Below are 4,038 nucleotides of genomic sequence, written 5' to 3'. Positions count from 1 at the left end.
CTTTAATAGCGAGCATGAAGCAGAGAGCAAACAGGAAGTTGGGTGAGACTAAAGATTCATGCTGCCTCTCCTCTCCCACACCCCAGCCCCATTCCTCCAGCAAGGCTCTATTTCCCCAAGCAGTGCGAAGATTTATCTACGCCATTAGGGACATTTCTCATGCAAACCATTATACAAGCTCTAAAAGGGACATTTCTCATGCAAACCATTATACAAGCCCTAAAAGTCGCTTCCCAACTTTGCATTAATGTGGCAAGAGCACAGCAGAATGTGGGCATCAAAGAACAAAGCTGGGAAACAGTTCAGTGCTCACTGCAGTCTGTGTAGGAGACAGCGTGGCTTGGACAGTGTGGTGTGATTGGAAAGTGACGTTAGGAAGGGCACATTGAGAAGGAGATGTGTGATGGGAACCGTGTGAGGCGGTGTTGGAGGGCGGTGATGATTCTCAGGCTCTGGCTTCAAATATTGCCTCTTAGCTTACAGAGTCTTGACTTAGTGTCTGGGTTCTCTTTTTCTCTACCTGATGTCTACATTAATAGTTAGAAACAAATCTGTCTTCCTTCCGTTCTTCTGTCTCATTCTGGCATGTCATGGTCATTTGTTTTTTTTTTCAGTAGCGTGTGTGACATTTGGTTTCTCCAGCTCCGTTGGGCCTGTTGCTGACAGTATGGTGGGTCTTCTCCACCCTCCCTACACACAACCATGTGTTTCTGAAATCACAGGGTGCCTTGGGACCAAGTCTATACAAGCCAGTCTTTGAGGGACAGATCAATGGACTTCCTTCAGATGAATGGCTGTCTGGGGAAATTTGTCTCTTGTAACTTAATTATGCACAGAAATAAAGCATATCTCTGAAAATGACAAAACACTAAGCAAATATTAAGTTAAATAGGGCATTTACTGCCGGTGTTTTTCTATGTTGAAAATAGGATTAGGATGTAGATTAGTTGGTAGGGTGTTCGCCTAGCATGCATGAAGCCTTTAAGTACGATGCCAGCTCTACACAAGTGGTACATAGTGGTGCAAGCCTGTAATCCCAGACTTTGGGAAGCAGGGGCATCAGGAGTTAACGGCCATCTTTGGCTACTTATAGAGTTTCAGGGCAGCCTGGGATACATAAGACCATGCCCAAAAAAAGGAGGCGGAGGAAGAAGAAGAAGAAAAAACACAGTAGATAACATGCACGGGAAACAAAGAGAAAACAAAGGGAAAAAAGCCCTGCCCTATTTTTCCTTACGTGAACAGAGTTAAAGAGCATCTTATGGCCTTGGAGCCAGACATCAGCTTGTCAGACTCCAGCAGGTCCCTCAAAGCTGACCCTGCTGTGGAGGATTAGAAATCTCTAAACAATCACTGATTTAGTCTTTCTGACGGAAGATATAATAAATAACAGCGTAAATAAATCAGACTTGACAACGAGCTCCTGGTGTCTGCACAGTAGGTTTCCTCCACAGCTGGTCTGCAGGTCACAGGTTTCCTTGGCATCAAGGACCTTTACCCACCATCTTGCTCTATTGGCCAGAAAGCCAACTAAGTGGTACTGATCTCGAAAGCACACTGTGGTTTCCTTTCAGTTCCTGGACTACGCCACGTTCTTGTCTGATTTAGGGCATCGACACGAACGGTGCTTCCCTGTGTGCCCCTCGCTCCGCCTATGTCTTACAGGGTCGATCCCGCTCTCTCGTTAGGTCCAGTTCAGCACGTCCTCGGGAAATCGGGTCTCAGGACTATCAGCTCAGGGTTAAGCCACTCTCGGATGTGGCTGTGCCCTCTTGTATCTTGTATTCACGCTGCTTGCTCTGGCCTGCTGCTCAACAACTGACGGGTTTCTATTTCCTTCTAGATGCTCCCTCTGTGACACAGCGTCCCCATCACACCTACTGTGGCACTGGGCACAAAACGGATGCTGAATAAATAATAAGTCAGTGATGGCTTTACTGTCCGAGGAGACCCACAGAAGTACAGAGTGGTATTAACTCCATGCCTCGGTCAGTAAGTATAAAAGGACTCAGAGAGAAAAAAAATCAATACGAATAAAATTTCTGGTGACATATTTATGAACGTTTTAGGAACTAGACCAAAAGGTGTTTGGAATTCTATCCTGGTTCCTCTGTATTGTCAGATTTAGTTTCCAACAGACAAAATTCCAGGAAAAAGCATACAAAAGGTAAAATTCCTAATAAGAGAGTCCACAGGAAAACTGGGGTGGAGGAGTGGGGGAGTAAGAACAATAGTCTATTTGTACAAAGAAATAGACTGCTTTAGACTAGATTGTTATGTCTCAGTAAAGCAGATCTACCTGCTTCCTTCTTCAGATACACAGAAAAAATGTATGAAAATAATGAACCATAACAGGAAAAAGCTGTGTTTAAGCAGATGGAGAACAGAAGGTGAAAAATCATTTGTAAGACGAACAAGCAAAGCTACCTGAGTTAGGTTGGTGCTGGAGAACAATGTCTATCAAGTCTGAGTGAGTGAGTCTATATCTGGGGATGACTTTGAACTTCTGATCCTCCAGCTTGAGTCTCAGCTATGTGCCATGCTGGAGGAGTTTCAGAGACTCCTGTTCAGACGAAGTGGAGGTCTTGACTTAGATACGTGCCTCTAGATTGAAAGGCTGAACCAATTTAAAAATCATGTGAGAAAATGTGAGCTTGCTTTCTGTTTTCCTGATGGAACTTCCTTTAGTTTAGGTGTTTAAGGAGGAGTGTTTTTGAGGGTTCCAAAGGAGGAGAGAGGCAAGCTCAAGATCACACACATGTTGGCCTTCAGAATGGTTCACTTGCTGTTTTAACACTCTTGCTTGTAATCTCTCACAAAAGGGACTATGATCTTCATATCAGCGCTTTCAATTTTTTAAGTTGTGTAGACATTCTTGACTATCTGCCAGAAGACACAAAACAGTTCCCAAAGGACAAGGAACTCCTCTTTCTTTTCATGTCTCCTGGTTCCAGATTTTCATGAGGGGTCTCCAGCTTCAGACTGGGCTGCAGAAAGTCCTACATGCTTAGACGAAGGGATGCTTCAAAGGTCTTCTTTTCCTTCAGAAAGCTTGGCTGAGTACAGAATCCCCATTTACTGCCTTCCTGGGCTGCTGTCTTCCAGTGTCCTACGCAGCCAGGCCAGGCTCCCTGGCATTCTGATTCTTACTTTTTTGCAAGTAGTCTACCTCTTTGCCTGAAACTTTTAGGATTTTCTCCTAATCTTCGGCAGAAAGAAAAAGTTCAACAAGAAAGAACAGTAAATGAGAATCATGAAAAGAAAATGTCAGGATGTGAGCCAATAATATGAATATGGGTTCTTCTTAGAAAGTGAGTTTTACAAAAGCATATTTTTTTAATACCAGACATATCTAAAACAAAATGACTTATAAAAATTCCAGGGAAGTCTCGGAAGATACCCAAGATAAATGCTAATATAAAGAAAGCAAATATGACAATATAAATTTCACATGTAATAAGATTCAAAGTGATAGATCATTGACTGTAAAAAGGGAATATTTATATTGATGAAAGAAGCAATCTTTGAGATGGCTCAGAAGTTAAAAGCACCGGCTGCTCTTCCAGAGGACACAGGTTCCACTGCCAGTGCCCATTGGCATCTTGCAACTGTCCGTAACACCAGTTCCAGGGGATCCAATTACCTGTTCTGACTGCCAAGGAAACCAGGCATACAAGTTCACAGGCATACTTGCAAACACAACATCCGTGCATGTAAAATAAAAACAAGACAAATGTAAAAAGAAAATGAATAGTTAAGAAACTTTAACTTAAAGTATAACATCTAAAGTATGAAGCTGAAAATGTTATTGATGTACAAAGAAATGCCAGTTCTGTACACATGCATGGTAAACTTCTAGAGAGAGCTGCCCAGGCTGATAGAGCAAGTGAACAGCACTTAAGAATACAGGGGATTCAAATAATATAAAGCAAACAGAATTCAAGAATAATGCAAAGTTTTGAACAATACAATTGGCAAATTTGATCTTATAGATCAGCATCTATCTATCTATCTATCTATCTATCCATCCATCCATCC

The sequence above is a fragment of the Mesocricetus auratus genome, unplaced genomic scaffold (genome assembly GCF_017639785.1).
Source record: "Mesocricetus auratus isolate SY011 unplaced genomic scaffold, BCM_Maur_2.0 Super-Scaffold_15014, whole genome shotgun sequence".
Taxonomy (NCBI): domain Eukaryota; kingdom Metazoa; phylum Chordata; class Mammalia; order Rodentia; family Cricetidae; genus Mesocricetus; species Mesocricetus auratus.
The sequence above is the reverse complement of the archived record's forward strand: the minus strand, read 5'-3'. Positions refer to the sequence as shown.